Source organism: Pristiophorus japonicus, chromosome 1 (genome assembly GCF_044704955.1).
Source record: "Pristiophorus japonicus isolate sPriJap1 chromosome 1, sPriJap1.hap1, whole genome shotgun sequence".
Taxonomy (NCBI): Eukaryota; Metazoa; Chordata; class Chondrichthyes; family Pristiophoridae; genus Pristiophorus; species Pristiophorus japonicus.
This window is the reverse complement of record NC_091977.1, coordinates 340,326,824-340,346,009: the sequence shown is the minus strand read 5'-3', so window position 1 is coordinate 340,346,009 and position 19,186 is coordinate 340,326,824.

Sequence of the window (19,186 nt, the reverse complement as noted above, 5' to 3'; positions counted from 1 at the left end):
AACAGAGCTACCCCACCTCCTTTCCCTTCTTGTCTATCCTTCCGAATTGTCAGATACCCCTGTATGTTTAATTCCCAGTCTTGGCCACCCTGCAACCACATTTCTGTAATGGCCACCAAATCATACCCATTTGTAATGATTTGTGCCGTCAACTCATTTACTTTATTTCGAATGCTGCGTGCGTTTAGGTAGAGTGTTTTAATACTAGTTTTTAAACCATGATTTTTAATTTTGACCCCTCCTGCAGCCCCTTTATATTCATACATATTGTTCCTTCCTATCACCTTGTGGTTTACACTTACCCCAGTGCTACTCTGCTCTGTTGCCTCCTGCCTTTTGCATTCTTTCTTGGGGTCCTGTTCATCTGCGCTCTCACCCACTCTAACTAGCTCAGAGTCCTCTCCTAGGTTCCGAACACTCCTCGCATTGAGGCACCGAGCTTTCAGGCTTGCCTTTTTATTACACTTTGACGCATTAGAATTTTGCTGTACATTGGCCCTTTTTGTTTTTTGCCTTGGGTTTCTCTGCCCTCCACTTTTACTCATCTCCTTTCTGTCTTTTGCTTCTGTCTCCATTTTTTTTCCCTCTGTCTCCCTGCATTGGTTCCCATCCCCCTGCCATATTAGTTTAACTCCTCCCCAACAACACTAGCAAACACTCCCCCTAGGACATTGGTTCCGGTCCTGCCCAGGTGCAGACCGTCCGGTTTGTACTGGTCCCACCTCCCCTAGAACCGGTTCCAATGCCCCAGGAATTTGAATCCCTCCCTGCTGCACCACTGCTCAAGCCACGTATTAATCTGCGCTATCCTGCAATTCCTACTCTGACTAGCACGTGGCACTGGTGACAATCCTGAGATTACTACTTTTGAGGTGCTTCTTTTTAATTTAGCTCCTCGTTCCTTAAATTCATCTCGTAGGACCTCATCCCTTTTTTTACCTATGTCGTTGGTACTAATGTGCACCACAACAACTGGCTGTTCTCCCTCCCTTTTCAGAATGTCCTGCACCCGCTCTGAGACATCCTTGACCCTTGCACCAGGGAGGCAACATACCATCCTGGAGTCTCGGTTGCAGCCGCAGAAACGCCTATCTATTCCCCTTACAATTGAATCCCCTATCACTATTGCTCTCCCACTCTTTTTCCTGCCCTCCTGTGCAACAGAGCCAGCCACAGTGCCATGAACTTGGCTGCTGCTGTCCTCCCCTGATGAGTCATCCCCCTCAACAGTACTCAAAGCGGTGTATCTGTTTTGCAGGGGGATGACCACAGGGGACCCCTGCACTACCTTCCTTGCACTGCTCTTCCTGCTGGTCTTCCATTCCCTATCTGGCTGTGGACCCTTCACCTGCGGTAAGACCAACTAACTAAACGTGCTACTCACGTCATTCTCAGCATCGTGGATGCTCCAGAGTGAATCCACCTTCAGCTCCAGGGCCAAAACGCGGTCCGTCAGAAGCTGGAGGCGGATACACTTCCCGCACACGTAGTCGTCAGGGACACCGGAAGTGTCCCTGAGTTCCCACATGGTACAGGAGGAGCATATCACGTGACCGAGCTCTCCTGCCATGACTTAACCCTTAGATACACTTAAATTGGCAACAACAATGTTAACAGGTTACTTACTGATATAAAAAAGAAAAAGAAAAGCTACTCACCAATCACCAGCCAATCACTTACCCCTTTGGCTGTGACGTCACCTTTTGATTTCTTTCTACTTCTTTTTTGCTTTTTCTTCCGGCTGGAGCTGTACAAGCTGGGCCTTTATAGGCCTCTCCACACACCCCGGACTCGCGCTGCTCGAACTGCCGCTCCTCTTCCGACGTTGGGCCTTTATAGGCCTCTCCACACACCCCGGACTCGCGCTGCTCGAACTGCCGCTCCTCCTCCGACGTTGGGCCTTTTGTAGGCCTCACCACACACCCCGGACTCGCACTGCTCGAGCAGAAGAGCAACCTTTTGTTAAACTATTTTAAATAGGTTCATCTCCCAAGACCATTGCCCCAAAACCCCAATACTCCAAGTCCCAGACTTCCATCAGAATACAGCCTGTTGGGAGCGGAGCTTCCCCCATTCCAACCCCCTGCACCTTAAACACGACCATTTTCTTGGTACGGGAGTGGGTGAGTCTAGAAGCAGTAAATTTCAAGTCCAGTAAATTAATTTTACAATCTAAATTAATAATGGTCAGTTTATTGAATTTCAGAAATTCTAAACAGGAAAGAAATTCGGGCAATTGGCCTCAGTGCCTGTCAGCTAAAGATGGGACTATCAAATGAGCTTTCAACTCCTGATCACTATCCGGCTGTATGTGCCGGCGTGGATATGAGGTTGAGGATAGTCAGGCTTGAATCTGATGCCTCCAGTGGAGAATAGTCTGTTTGCCACTGTCCAGACTCACACATGAAGAAAGGTTGAATTTGGTGAAGGTGTCCCAGGAAGAGTCAGCACCTTCAGGAGAGGAGGGGGAAAATAGAAATAATAATTTTGCAAAATAAACCTGGGCCGAGTGACTTTGGCTACAGCAGACGAATATTTCGAAGAATATTAATGTTCAATGTAAGTCCAAGGACAAGTGCCAAGTTTGCAGTTGCAATATAACTTCACTATGAGGCATTACTATTTTTCATTCCAGTGCATAACAGGGCATCTGAGAAAAAATAGGCTAGGCTATATCAGAAGGCAGTTAAGAGTCCTAGGTCCAACCATCTTCAGCTGCTTCATCAATGACCTTCACTCCATCATAAGGTCAGAAGTGGGGATGTTCGTTGATGATTGTACAATGTTCAGTTCCATTCGTGACTCCTCAGATAATGGAGCAGCCCATGCCCGAATGCAGCAGGATATGGACGATATTCAGGATTGGGCTGATAAGTGGCAAGTAACATTCGCGCCACACAAGTGCTAGGCAATGACCATCTCCAACAAGTGAAAATCTAACCACCACCCCTTGATATTCAACGGCATTACCATTGCCAAATCCCCCACCATCAATATCCTGCGGGGTCACCATTGACCAGAAACTTAACTGGGCCAGCCACATAAATACTGTGGCTAGAAGAGCTGGTCAGAGGGTGGGTATTTTGGGTATCCTGACTCCCCAAAGCCTCTCCACCATCTATAAGGTACAAGTCAGGAGTATATTGGAATATTCTCCACTTGTCTGGATGAGTGCAGCTCCAAAAGCACTCAAGATATTCAACACTATCCAGGACAAGCAGACCATTTAATTGGTACCCCATCCACCACCTTAAATATTCACTCCCTCCTCCACCGGCGCACCGTGTCTCTGGTGTGTACCATCTACAAGATGCACTGCAGCAACTCGTCAAGGCTTCTTCGGCAGCACCTCCCAAACCCACAACCTCTATTACCTAGAAGGACAAGGGCAGCAGGCACATGGGAACACTATCACCTGCAACTTCCCCTCCAAGTTACACACCATCCTGACTTGGAAGTATATCACTGTTCCTTCATCCTCGCTGGGTCAAAATCCTGGATCTCCCAACCTAATAGCACTGTGAGAGTACCTTCACCACACGGACTACAGTGGTTCAAGAAGGTGTCTCACCACCACCTTCTTAAGGGCAATTAGGTATGGGCAATAAATGCTGGCCTTGCCAGCGATGCCCACATCCCAGGAACGAATAATAAAAAGAGTAAGCTACATTGGTGTGGAACTGGAGTCATATATAGGCCAGACCAGGTACAGACATTAGGGAACCAATTGGGTTATTACAATAATCCAACACTTTTACTGACACTAGCTTTCTAATTCCAGATTTTATTTTAAACTGAATTTAAATTCTTAAACTTCCATGCTAGGATTTGAACTCATGTTCTCTGAATTATGAGTCCAGTAACACCTTCACTACACTCATGTATCTAATGCATAATGTGTTTGGGACTATGGCTTCAAGACTTGCTTATTTCTTTGATGAACAAAATTTGGCAAAAATGAGCAATTTCAGAACTTTGCCAAGGGAGATCAACATGTGTCTTAGCACTACTGATACTTACGACATCATCTATCGAAATACAGGTACAACGTCTCGAATCCGGTTGTCTGAAAACCAGAATTGTCCAAAAACCGGACATTTTTGAGGCGTCCAAGATGGCGACATCGGGACAAAGAAACCGGTATAAACCGGTAAAAAACGCAATGCCGGAGGGCGGATGGTGATGAGAATTATCGGGTGGCGAGGATCGGTGGATCGGCAGGCAGTAAGAAGCGGAGGGTCGGCAGGCAGGGAGGAACGCCAATAGCGATGTCCGAAATCTGGAAAAATCCGAAAACCGGCACGGTCTCGGTCCCGAGGTTTCCGGATTTTGGATGTTGCACCTCTATATATATCAATATATCAACGTGGTGGATATCAGCCGTAAGTTCTCTTATTTGTGTATGTAAGATTCCAGCATTGGTTGCATTGGGTTAGGCTGCCAATATCCTCTGTGCTCAGCAGCCTATGCTGTGCTCCCCTGGGATCATTTCTGAATAATGGAAATCATTAAATTGTTGCCTTGTATAGAGGATTATAGAATTGCTGAGGAATTTGGGTGAGCAATGGCAGCCGGTGTCAGATTATTCATTTGTACAATCTTTGTTGGCTCATTTCGATGAAACTTGAGTGTGATTTCTTCTGTTTGCCAAGTGTACATCCATCTAGGTGCTTGAGAAATGAGAAAGTATAGTTATGAAGGGTGGGACCGGATTGGCTGATTTTCTTTCACTAATGTTAATGATTTAGATTGCATTAAAACTTTGGAAGCATAATTGATGACAGCAACCATCTTGATTCTGGTTCATTCATTTCTATGATGGATGAGTAATTAACAATTAATTGCTGAAAAGAGCAAAGTATAACCCTTAATTCACATTATCCGCTGAAACAAATTTGTACATCATGCAATTAACCCAGGACATCTGGAACTCATTGGACATAATGCACAGACCACGGGAGAATGATATATTACATTGATGTAGAAGAATGGTTGCTAGACAAGGTACACCCCTCCCCCAACCCAAACAAGTTTCAATTCATCTACATGGAGCTTGCTGCAGGCTCAATAAGCGGCAGGTTTTACTGACATTCAGAGCAGAATGGGAGGCAGTGGTGAATGACTAATACTCTTTCTACGTGTACATAGTCTATTTTCATTTTATCACACCAGAAAAATGTGGCTATTATTATAAATTTCTGGTTTGGTAGCTTGTAAAGTAATAATTTCAGTACTATCATCTCATTAAGCATTATCAGTAAAGGTGGCAATTTAATGGTTTCCAACTATCAGAAATTATCCCGGGGAGCACAACACAGTTTACCAAGCACAGAGGATGATATAATATACTTAAACTCTCTACTGTTAAATGGTTGACAGCTATTTAGGCCCTAAGCTCTGGAATTCCCTCCTTAAACCTCTCCACCTCTCTCTCCTCCTTTAAGACGCTTCCTTAAAACCTATATTTTTGACCAAGCTTTTTGGCTCGGTATCAATTCTTGTCTGATTACACAGATTGCCTCTGTACTGAGGTTCCCAACAGTTGGAAAATAAAGCCAGAAGGCAGAGCGCTCCATCTCACCTCATTTGTAGGTTTTGTCGGGCCTGCACTCATGGCAGTCACAGGCTAAGCGCCACTACGCCTCCCTAGGAAAGTCCCAGGGGCAGGAAAATTGGCACTATAGAATGTTCCAGTAGAGAAATAGGCCATTCGGCCTATAGAGTGTATTTCTCCACTTGAGCCACCCAGGCTAATCCTGCTCTCGAGCTTGATAAAACCACAGAGTGATTCTCCATAGGATGGACTAGGTCAGCCACAGTAATGGTGGTAGGTGACCGAGCGTCCCCACAGAATGGCCTTTGGTGGACTCTAGAGGGCTCCAAAAAGCAACAGGGAGAATTTTCACCACCAGCTGAGATTTGCATTCCGGAAATTGATTCCAGAAAATTGGACGCACGCTGTCTGTGATTTTCTTTCTGTGAAGGTAGAACGTTCTGAGTGGTGGGGGTCTGGACCTCACTGCCTGAAGGGGTGGTAGAGGCAGAAACGCAAAACGCATTTAAAAAGTGCACTTGAAGTGTTGTAGCCTACAAGGCTCCGGACTAAGAGCTGGAAAGTGGGATTAAGGCTGGATAACTATTTTTCGGACGGGAAAGACATGATGGGCCAAATGGCCTCCTTCTGCGCCATAAATTTCTACAATTCTATGATAGCCCCAGATTTATTTTAATGGGCCATACACATCCATCCAGTAATGCTTGGAGGCCAACCTAAAGGAACTATATACCTGTGAGAAGATCAGAAGTATCTTCATATTTTCCCCCAATTTTTCATATACATATTCCTCACGGCTGTAACAAGTCCCAGACTGGAACCATGAATCACAGCAGGTCGATTTTAACCCCAGGCGGGTTTCGAGTGAGCTTGGGAAGAGGAGGGTGCAAAATGCACTCACTGGCGTATGTTTGAAGCCCAGAGTAATTTAACTTATCTGCATTCCACCTGGAACTTGTGGAAAGTTATAAAATGGCAGGTGACCGGCAGGTGACTAGAGGAAATCAGCCAGCAACAAAGGAAATGTAAGTTGTGGGATGGGGCTTTTGGGAGGGTCTTGCAGGAGGAAATGAGGGGGAGTCTGGGGCGGGGGAGGCCATGAATTTCCCACAGAAGAACTTCTGCTCCTCCTGGCCCCACATAGGACCATTTTTCACTTACTTTGGAGGGTCACCTCTGTCTGCAGAGCTGATTCAACCTGGGGGGAAGTCACTGCAGCTTCCAGTGAAAGTGGAAAAATGTAGGTTGGCGAGCACAGGGGTAATGGGTGAATGGGACTTGGTGCGAGTTTGGATACTGGCAGCAGAATTTTGGATGAGCTCAAGTTTATGGAGGGTGGACAAAGGGAGGCCAGCCAGGAGAGCATTGCAATATTCAAGTCTAGAGGTAACAAAGGCAAGGCCCACCGAGGCACTCGCTGTGCCTTCTAATGAGCAGCAACTCCAATTGCCCATCCTCCTCTCTCCCCGCGCTTCCCACCCTGCATGTCTGCCGGGGCTAATCTTGCCAACCTTGTTCCCATTCCTGTCATCGATCACAGCTCTGATCCTGAGGATTCTGCCAGTGGATTGGCTATCATTGCCCCTCTCCACATTTCCCTCCAGAATGTACGTTCACTCGTGAATAAGGCCCTTGCCATCCATGAGCTTATTGTGAACGATCACATTGGCATCGGAGACATGGCTGAGGGGCCATGACACCTTTCCCCTTAATGTAGCTTCCCCGCCTGGCTATACCTACCCCACTCGCCCCGCTCAAACCGCTGTGGTGGTAGTGTAGCCCTTATTTCTAAATCACAGTTTGATCTGTCTCCCTACTCCTCTGGCAAATTCTCCTCCTTTGAGCATCTCACCTTGTTCCACCCCTCACGCCTCTTTTTTAAAATCCACGTTCTATATTGCCCATCTGAGTATCACACCAAGTTTCTCACTGAGATATCTTCTTTGCTTTCTTCCCTCAACTTCTGCACCGAGCGATTTTTCATTCTCCGTGATTTCAACCTCCATTTTAACTCTTCTTGCTCTGTCTCCTCTGAGTTTACTGCCCTCCTTTCCTCCCTAAATCACTCCCTCCATATAAACTCTCCTACCCATATACAGAATCGCCCACTTGATCTTGCTACTCCCATCGTAACTATCACTGATAAGGCAATCTCTTATCATTTCCTTGAATCGCTCTCAACCCATATTACCCTTCCCTCTCCAAACCTCACTTCTTTCTGTGTCTGCCATTGGAAAAACTCTCCCTCAACTCATTTACCTTTGCACTTTCTAATTCCCAACCCTCTAGCCTTTGGCCTACAATTCATCATGACATTTCTGCAGCTACCAATTTGCTAAATCATACCTCTCCACCACCTCTGATGCCCTTATCCCCATTAAAACCATTACTCTCTCTCACCCTAATCATTCCCGTTGGTATACCCCTCATTTCCGCTCCCTTAAAGCCAGATTTGAACTACTTTGGCAAAAAACTGGTTTAACCATCCATCAGCATTATTGGGTCCATCGCTAAACCTGCTCACCGAGGATCATCTAGGAATGCAAAGGTAACTTCTGCTTCTCTTCTCCACCAGAAACAGTCTTCTTAAACCACCCTTCCCTGCCTCCTCCACCCTTACCTTTGACAGTAAGTGTGAGAAGCTCATGGACTTCTTTGTCACAAATATTGAGACCATCCATCAGCTGCCTCGGCCGCTTCCTTCCTCTAGCCCACCGGGCCAAACTTCCTGTAATGTTCCCCGCTGCCCAACCCTTGAATTCGCATCTTTCTCTAGATTCTATCCCATCACCTGCAATGCTCTCTCCGACCTTATCTTTTCCTTGAGACATAAGAACATAAGAACATAAGAATTAGGAACAGGAGTAGGCCATCTAGCCCCTCGAGCCTGCTCCATCACTCAACAAGATCATGGCTGATCTGGCCGTGGACTCAGCTCCACTTACCCGCCCGCTTCCCATAATCCTTAATTCCCTTGTTGGTTAAAAATCTATCTATCTGTGATTTGAATACATTCAATGAGCTAGCCTCAGCTGCTTCCTTGGGCAGAGAATTCCACAGATTCACAACCCTCTGGGAGAAGAAATTCCTTCTCAACTCGGTTTTAAATTGGCTCCCCCGTACTTTGAGGCTGTGCCCCCTAGTTCTAGTCTTCCCGACCAGTGGAAACAACCTCTCTGCCTCTATCTTGTCTATCCCTTTCATTATTTTAAATGTTTCTATAAGATCACCTCTCATCCTTCTGAACTCCAACGAGTAAAGTCCCAGTCTGCTCAATCTATCATCATAAGGTAACCCTCTCATCTCTGGAATCAATCTAGTGAATCGTCTCTGTACCCCCTCCAAAGCTAGTATATCCTTCCTTAAGTAAGGTGACCAAAACTGCACGCAGTACTTCAGGTGTGGCCTCACTAATACCCTATACAGACCCACCTCCTGCTCCCTCGATCCTATTCCCTTCCTATGCCCATACTAGCTGATATTGTTAACGGTTCTAGCTCCTCGGATATTGTTTCCCCCCCCATCCCCCCATCCCGTTCAAATCTGCCGTCAATGCCCCTCTCCTCAAAAAACCCACCCATGACCCCATCTGTCCTTGAAAACTACTGCCCCATTTCAAACCTCCCGTTCCTCTCGAAAGTCCTTGAACATGCTGTCACCTCCAAAATCCATGCCCATCTTTCTCACAAATCCATGTTTGAATTCCTCCAATCAGGTTTATGGCCTGGCCACTGTACTGAAATGGCCCTTATCAAAGTCACAAATGATATTCATCACATCATCCTCCTCCAGCGTCTCTCCTCTGTGGTCCAGGTGGGACTGCACTTGCCTAGTTCCATTCTTGTCTATCCAGGTGTAGCCAGAGAATCATCTGCAATGGCTTCTCTTCCCGTTCACACACATTTACCTCTGGTATCCCCCAAGGATCTATCATTGGCCCCTTCTATTTTTCATCTGCATGCTATCCCTCGGCGATATCATCCGAAATTGCAATATCAGGTTCCACAAGTATGCTGTCGACACTCAGCTCTATCTCACCACCACCTCTCTGGATCCCCATCACCCCCCAGCCTCCCCTGCAAATGTCTCTGATTTGTCACACTACTTGTCCGACATTCAGTATTGGATGAGCAGAAATTTCCTCCAACCAAATATGGAGAAGACTGAAGCCATTGTCCTTGGTCCCTGCCACAAACTCCTTTCCCTGGCCACTGTCTCCATGTTTGGAAACTGTCTTAAACTGAGCCAGACCGTTTGCATCCTTAGTGTTGTGTTTGACCCCGAGATGAGTTTCCGACCACATATTTTCTCCGTCACCAAGACTGCCTACTTCCACCTCCATAACATCGCCTGGTGGCCACAGATAAGCTATACATTAAATGAATGGAATCCCTTCCTGTTCCTGAACACCTCCAAGTTTAAATGAGGGGCTCATGTGCACAGTCAATGGCTCCCTGGACCATGGGGAATCCCACAATACTGAAGAATCCTAGAGCTTTCTGCCTCTGGTCTTCTCTGGCAATACGGAATGATAAATAGTCATTCCTCAGAGTTTATAGAGCTGCAGAGACCTCAATAATGCAGAAATGCACAGAGTATTGTGAGATGTGACTTATATCACCTGTGTTTGTATCGAACGATCCAGTAGCATAACAATTAAGCACTACTGCGACCTTGACTGCCACAGGCAATTCAGTCCTGACTGTTCCATGAGGCCACAGATCTCTGTAATGGCCACCTTGGTAAAGCGCAGTCTCCTCATGCACTGGTCTTGGATCGTGTGAATGTAGGAGTTGTGATCTATCAATACCCTGGGTGGACAGGGCCTCTTGCTGAGAGCCCTCCTGTCCATCTCTCCTGCAGCAGCTAGTGCTGCTCTGCGTGGCCTCCTGTCCTGCTCCAATTCATCATGCAGAGCAAAGGTGACCCCGAGCTACATCCCTGTGACTAAGCATTCCCTTTCTCCCAGTGATTCCTATAAGGTAGAGTAGCACAGCACTTGGCTTTTTTAGGTGAAGTCCTGAGAGGATTTCAGGGAAAAATGTTCATAGAGGGTTGATGAAGTCTTGCCAAAGTGTCCCAGAAAATCTCCCGATGTGTCTCAAAAGTCCTCTTCAAATGCAGTATAGTCAGTTGATCGCAATCAGCACGTGAACATTGAAAGCTAACCATGGCTTTAAATAGCCCTCGAAAATCTCAGCGACAATTGGTTTAGAAACATAGACATAGAAACATAGAAAATAGATGCAGGAGTAGGCCATTCAGCCCTTCGAGCCTGCACCACCATTCAATATGATCATGGCTGATCATGCACTTCAGTACCCCATTCCTGCTTTCTCTCCATACCACTTGATCCCTTTAGCCGTAAGGGCCATATCTAACTCCCATTTGAATATATCTAATGAACTGGCCTCAACAGCTTTCTGTAGTAGAGAATTCCACATGCTCACAACTCTCTGAGTGAAGAAGTTTCTCCTCATCTCGATCCTAAATGTCTTACCCCTTATCCTATGACTGTGACCCCTCGTTCTGGACTTCCCCAACATCGGGAACATTCTTCCTGCATCTAACCTGTCCAATCCCGTCAGAATTTTACATGTTTCTATGAGATCCCCTCTCATTCTTCTAAATGTCATTGAATATAAGCCTAGTCGATCCAGTCTTTCTTCATATGTCAGTCCTGTCATCCCGGGAATCAGACTGATGAACCTTCGTTGCACTCCCTCAATAGCAAGAATGTCCTTCCTCAGATTAGGAGACCAAAACTTTACACAATATTCAAGGTGTAGCTTCACCAAGGCCCTGTACAACTGTAGTAAGACCTCCCTGCTCCTATACTCAAATCCTCTCGCTATGAAGGCCAACATGCCACTTGCCGCCTTCACCGCCTGCTGTACCTGTATGCCAACTTTCAATGACTGATGTAACTTGATACCCATGTCTCGTTGCACCTCCCCTTTTCCTAATCTGTCACCATTCAGATAATAATCTGCCTTCCTGTTTTTGCCACCAAAGTGGATAACCTCACATTTATCTACATTATACCGCATCTGCCATGTATTTGCCCACTCACCTAACCTGTCCAAGTCACCCTGCAGCCTCTTAGCATCCTCTTCACAGCTCACACTGCCTGCCAACTTAGCGTCATCTGCAAACTTGGCGATATTACACTAAATTCCTTCGTCTAAATCATTAATGTATATTGTAAATAGCTGGGGTCACAGCACTGAACCTTGCGGTATCCCACTAGTCACTGTCTGCCATTCTGAAAAGGACCCATTTATTCCTACTCTTTGCTTCCTGTCTGCCACCAGTTCTCTATTCACGTCAGTACATTACCCCCAATACCATGTGCTTTAATTGTGCACACTAATCTCTTGTGTGGGACCTTTTCAAAAGCCTTTTGAAAGTCTAAATGCACCACATCCACTGGCTCCCCCTTGTCCACTCTACTAGTTACATCCTCAAAAAATTCTAGAAGATTTGACAAGCATGATTTCCCTTTCATAAATCCATGCTGACTTGGACCGATCCTGTCACTGTTTTCCAAATGCGCTGCTATTACATCTTTAATAATTGATTGCAACATTTTCCCCACCACCGACGTCAGGCTGACCAGTCTATAATTCCCTATTTTCTCTCTCCCTACTTTTTTTTAAAGTGGGGTTACATTAGTTACCCTCTAGTCCATAGGAACTGATCCAGAGTCCATAGAATGTTGGAAAATGACCACCAATGCATCCACTATTTCTAGGGCCACTTCCTGAAGTACTCTGGGATACAGACTATCAGGCGCTGGGGATTTATCGGCCTTCAATTCCATCAATTTTCCTAACACAATTTGCTGACTAATAAGGATTTCCTTTAGTTCCTCCTTCTCGCTAGACCCTCAGTCCCCTAGTATTTCCGGAAGTTTATTTGTGTCTTCCTTAGTGAAGACAGAACCAAAGTATTTGTTCAATTGGTCTGCCATTTCTTTGTTCCCCATTATAAATTCACCTGATTCTGACTGTAAGGGACCTACATTTGTCTTCACTAATCTTTTTCTCTTCACGTGTCTGTAAAAGCTTTTGCAGTCAGTTTTTCTGTTCCCTGCAAGCTTACTCTCATTCTATTTTCCCCCTCCGAATTAATCTATTGTCCTCCTCTGCTGAAATCTAAATTTCTCCCAGTCCTTAGCTTTGCTTCTTTTTTTGGCCAATTTATATGCCTCTTTCTTGGATTTAACACTATTCCTAATTTTTCTTGGAAGCCACGTTTTATTTTTACGTCTGACAGGGATGTACAATTGTTGAAGTTCATCCATGTGATCTTTAAATGTCTGCCATTGCCTATCCACCGCCAACCCTTTAAGTATCATTCGCCAGTCTATCCTAGCCAATTCACATCTCATACCGTCGAAGTTACCTTGCTTTAAGTTCAGGACTCTAGTCTCTGAATTAACTGTGTCACTCTCCATCTTAATGAAGAATTCTGCCATATTATGGTCACTTTTCCCCAAGGGCCTCGCACAACAAGATTGCTAATTAATCCTCCCTCATTACACAACACCCTGTCTAGGATGGCCAGCTCTCTAGTTGGTTCCTCGACATATTGGTCTAGAAAACCATCCTTTATACACTCCAGGAAATCCTCCTCCACCGTATTGCTACCAGTTTGTTTAGCCCCATCTATATGTAGATTAAAGTCACCCATGATAATTGCTGTACCTTTATGGCACGCATCCCTAATTTCTTGTTTGATGCCATCCATAACCTCACTATGACTGTTTGGTGGTCTGTACACAACTCCCACTAGCGTTTTCTGCCCTTTGGTGTTCCGCAGCTCTACCCATACAGATTCCACCTCAACCGCGCTAATGTCCTTCCTTACTATTGTGTTAATCTCCTCTTTTACCAGCAACGCTACCCCACCTCCTTTTCCTTTCAGTCTATCTTTCCTGAATATTGAATACCTTTGAATGTTGAGTTCCAAGCCTTGGTCACCCTAGAGCCATGTCTCCGTAATTCCAATTACATCATATCCGTTAACAGCTATCTGCGCAGTTAATTCATCCACCTTATTACGAATGCTCCTCACATTGAGACACAGAGCCTTCAGGCTTGTTTTTATAACACTCTTTGTCCTTTTAAAATTATGTTGTAATGTGGCCATTTTTTATTTTTGCCTTTGATTTTTTATGCCCTCCACTTCTACTTTTCTCCTTTATACCTTTTGCTTCTGACCCCATTTTACTTCCCTCTGTCTCCCTGCATAGGTTCCCACCCCCCTGCCCTACTAGTTTAAATCCTCCCCAACAGCACTAGCAAACACTTCCCCCTAGGACATCGGTTCCGGTCCTGCCCAGGTGCAGACCGTCCGGTTTGTACTGGTCCCACCTCCCCCAGAACCGGTTCCAATGTCCCAGGAATTTGAATCCCTCCCTCTTGCACCATTCCTCAAGCCACATATTCATCTTAACTATCCTGCTATTTCTACTCTGACTAGCACGTGGCACTGGTAGCAATCCTGAGATTACTACCTTTGAGGTCCTACTTTTTAATTTAACTCCTAGCTCCCTAAATTCAACTTGTAGGACCTCATCCCGCTTTTTACCTATATCGTTGGTACCTCCGATTCAGCTGGTCGCTGTTCGGAGCAATGTTCCTTTTAAGCCGCGCAGCCGCACCGCACTCTGCGGTGCTCTGCAGCTCCCACACAGATGGATCACCAACTTTTAAATAGGAAAAACCACGCATGCGCGGTATTTTGCATGGGTTGCGCAGTCCCTTAAAGGGGCCATGCACCCAAAAAGATTAAAGAGAATGTCGTTAAATTAAGCGCTACCCACCAAAACAGTGTGCAGCCTCTTTAATGAGCGTTAGCAGGTGATTTAATTGTCAATCAGCCTCTTAATGATCCACCAGGCAGCTGTTTCTAGCACATGCTTCAACTCCTTTAGCAAGATGGCATATTGCGTTAAACATGGGCTAAACTGGCATTGCAGCTTAAGACCCATCTTAGCCACCTCAAAGACTATTTAGCATTTAAAGTATCTGGGGAAAATCGTCCCCTTGTGCACATTCTCTAATAAAGATAAAGATAACTCTAGGCCTAGAAATTGGCCTCAGTGGCACCTTCCGTTATCACCCTCCGAAGGGCGATAATGGGGTGCTAACCAGGTTGCGACTGAACACAGCGATAACATTGACCGTCGCCATATTTGGCGGGAGTTTTGCGGCAGCGGTAAGGCTTTGCGCCCCGATCTCCTTCGCCCGGAAATCGCGAGGTCGTCACCATGCACATCAACCCAAACTTGCATTCCGCCCCCTGCAGCATCACCGGGCGAAAACACCAGCAGCTGGAGGAGGCGTCCATCGGGAGGCCGGGCCTTTTGGGGGGTGATGCTTCAAGGCCAGGTGGCCGAGATAAGTAAAAAAAAATGTACCTTCTCTCTTGCAGGATTTTTGGGGGATTCCTGCCCGCGATCGATCAGCCTGGCACTCTGCTCCAGAATTTCTCCCCCTTTGTGTTCAGCAAAACAATCTCAGAATGGAGCCGATGCCAACTCCATAAATTATGTTGGCCTGGATAACTCACTTCCCCTTCGGACTCGTGAGTCACAAAGTAGTATCTAGAATGATACAGCACAGAAGGAAGCCAAAATGTTTTCTCATGTCGCCTCTGGTTCTTTAGCCAATTACTTTAATAGTAGAACATTACTCATGGCTTACCTAATCACTGTTATATATTCTTTCTATCGCCAAATCATGCAAGTTTACAGCACAGAAGGAGGCCATTAAGCCCATTGTAACTGCGACGGCTCTTTGCTAGAGCAGTTTAAAACTAATCTCACTGCCCTCCTCTCTCCCGATATCCCTGTATTCAAATATTTACTCTTATCTCTTAAAAGGTACAGTGATTTCTGCCTCAGCTACTTCCTGTGACAAAGAATCTATTCTCTAACAACATTCTGTGCAAGGAAATTTCCACTAACATCTTTCCTCACTCTCTTAGGTTATCAGCACAAATTTGTCACTATCACTAACTTCCCAATCAGAGTTAAAAGTCTTTCCTTGTTCACTGTTCAAAATCCACAAAGAGACAAGTTGCCCACTCAAAAGACTGGTATTGCATTTGTATGAATTATATCACAGTAGGGGGCTATTCATTCCATTGTCAACTCTAATCTCATTTCCCTGCCCTTTCCCCATCTCCTCTTGTAGTCATTCTTTATACTTAGAAGGGGGCACGATTGATTTAGATCTGCCTCGGACTGCACCAAATTACCCATAGTTTGGAGTCTGTAATGTGCTATTAATCAAATAACTTATGTGCAGAGTGATGCTATGTGGCTTCTGGTTGTGCCAATTTTAGCATTATGACAGATTGTCACACTCGTGGGAAAACAGAAGGTAACCTGAAAAACTAACAGATGATGCTACGGCCTAAGTAACAAGCAGTGTACTCCAACTTGGCTCTAATATCCCAGATTTGTAAATCAGGCCTCCAGTGTAGTGCTTACAGACGCACTCAAATTATGACGAAGAATTGACAAACCTTTTTCTCGTCTGAGAAGGGCAAAAGTGAAGCAGTAATCCATCATTTTATGATGAAACAGGGATACTTTCCAAATGAACTTATGTCGTGCCCACATTGTGTGCCAGAAAAGATCTGCCAAACACTTTTTTCCCAGAAAGGCAGTGCCCCTTTAAACAGGGCAAGCAGCAGAGTCAGCATTAACAAGTAGAAATCAAGGCACATCTATTGCAGTTTCAGGATCATAAATTATTAGATGTTGGTGCACTTTATGTTGCTTTCAGAAGTGGCTTTGGTTACTTTTGTTAATGAGGTAATTTGTCTGACTGTGACTTTGCTCAAATCTGATTGATAAAATTCAGTTGTCAACAGGAAAAGAGATTGTCAGCAGTGATATTGACTAAGGATAAGTCTGTACAGCTGTGTGACAAAATATCCCTGTGAGTAATTATAAGATTATCTATGTACTGCCCCATTATTGGACGCAGTAAGATCCATTACTTCAACACAACAGCAAAATACTGTAGATGCTGGAATCTGGAATAAAAACCATTACTTTTAAGATCCATACAATAAGATCCATTACTTTATCTGCTTCAAATACCATCTACACACCCAAGTTTCCAAAGCTTAAGCAAAAATGTCAGCTCAAGACAAATTATATTTAATACACAGAATAACCAACCTGTTCTGTGTCTTTTATGACTTGTTTATTTTCTCAGCAGAGTGCAGGTCACTAACATATGTTACACTTTGGGCTTTGTCCCAGTACCTTTCTCATGTTGAAGGCTAGACTATTGTTTCCATAAGCAGGCCAAATTTCTTATTGATAGAGAGTTGTGTCTTATGGCCTGCCAAATATGGGTTAGCCTAGTTCCCAGCTAACAATTAACCCTACATTGTGCAAAATCACTGGAAAATACATGAGATGCACACCATGGGGTAGATTTTGACTTTGGGCGATAGTATAAAACAGGTGATAGCAAGTCGGCAGCTTGTTTTACATCCCTTCCGACTTTTATTTCTGTTGACTTCATTCCCTTTGCCTGGCGTTAACAGGGCAGTAATGGCCTCAAAATGTGGTCAGTAGCCTACCACCTGTTAACATTGTCAATGTAGTTGACGCCATTTTAAAAGGGGCCTACCTCTGGGTAACCCAAGTGTCCACCAGTTTCAGGTGATAGCTTCCATTTAATATGGAAATTAGTGCCCTATGACATAAATAGGACCCAATTGACATTTTAAGTAGAAACTAGTTAGAGTATGGGCAGTGCAGACATTGTCCAGTTCTATGTGTGGTTGAAGAGAAGAGAGCCAATAAAGGTAAATCTTAAATTATTTTTGAGCAAAGTCACAGCCTCTTCTTTGGGGCAGTTTTATGGGTATGTTGCAATGGGGGCGGGGGGATCTGCAGCAGGGGTAGCTTAAGTATTCCTTGTTGGACCATTGTGGCTTCCCGCCCAGGCCATCAAGTTAAAATTGATTTTTGGGTCCCGATGTCAGTCACTGAGTTGATAGCAAAGTAGAGAATGTGACAGAATCTCACATTTGCATAATCGAAAATCTAATATCCACCTATCATGTAATTGTCGAAACCTTCGCAGTGCGTTTGCATGTGTGTGTGTATGTGGTTCCTTCTGACGTTTTGCTGAGTATGTGATAGTGCTTGAGAGAGCAATTGAAACACATTATATTATAGACATAACTAATGGCAGTGAGCTCTGAATTCTCAGTCAGCATCCTTCAAAGCAATCAAAGTTAACAGTGAGAGGCTGAGACTGTCTGTCACAAGCTTCTCATTCTAATGTAAAAAATCATTCCCCAGCATGCATGGGCATGATTAGGTGTTAAAAAGAGCGAAGGCATGACCAGAAATCCCTGTGCAATCATCTACTGTGGCCTTTCCAAGATCTATTACTTACGGCTTCACACTGAAGTGATAACAGCTTGCAGACGACTTGATGGAACAGAGTTGTCTTTTCCCATGTGCTAATGGATTGTCATTAGCAGAACAAGTTTGAGCAAAATGTCAGTGGATTTTAATAGTGCTCCTCTCTGTAAGAATCGCAGCCTGTGCTGAACATGACCATCGGTTGCGTCTTTGTTTAATACAGTCAAATGATCTGCACTTACTCAGTACTTTCTACGATTTACACAGAATTATGCAAGGGCCAATATTACCCTGGTAATATTCAACCGGTCGGGACAATGTGGTTAGGGGGGGTTAAATGGCAGGGAATGGGTGTTTGTGCTGTATTCCCATCACATTCCCACCCCACCATTTCACTCTGCTGTCTTCAGACACGGGAAGACCACCCACTCCAGAGGAGTGGGGGCCTATTTTAAATGGTAGTGTCACATCCCAATTACATCATTTTAATCGCAGCCCCGACTATGGCCCGCCGATGAAAACTGGCGGCAGCAAAGGTCCAGGCCAGGGATGACTCAGGTAAGTCTGTGTTTTTTTTAATGTTCCTTATGGGCCGGTAGTGAGCGGGAATGCCGAACCCCAAATCCTTACTTTCCTTGCCAAGAACCATTTTCATGGGTCCCTTCGACCAGTTTTGACTCCCACCCACCAGCAGTAATGCCATTCCCGCTGACTTTGGACAAGAGTCAGGGTTGGGGTATGCAAATGAAGCCCAGGAGTTAATGTCCCGAGTCTCACTCCAGGGTGCTGGATGGTTTGCCATCCATTTCAGCATCCCCACCTCCCCCAATTCACGCCCATTAAAATTGGTCCTATAGGGGTCAAGTTTCAGGCCGCGCCTAGAACGGCGCAGTCCCGCGAGCCACGCCTGATTTCCACGCTCAAAACCGCGCACTCAGCGCAGCACAGCACGAGCTGTGGGGCCGGGACCTCTGCACAGGCGCGCTACAGTGGGCGCACATGTGCAGTAGCTCCAGCCGCCCAAAACTGTGTGCGAGGGGCCCGAAGCCTGCAGCCCCTAGCCCTGACCGAATGGCCTCACCGGGGCGGCGAAGATCAGACTGCACCTCCCTCACCCAGCTCCTGCTCTGGCTCTGGCTCCAGCTCCCCTCCCAACCCCCGTTCAGCTCCTGCTCCCTCTGGCTCTCTCCTGCCCCAGCTGCCGCTCCCCCCATCCCCAGCTC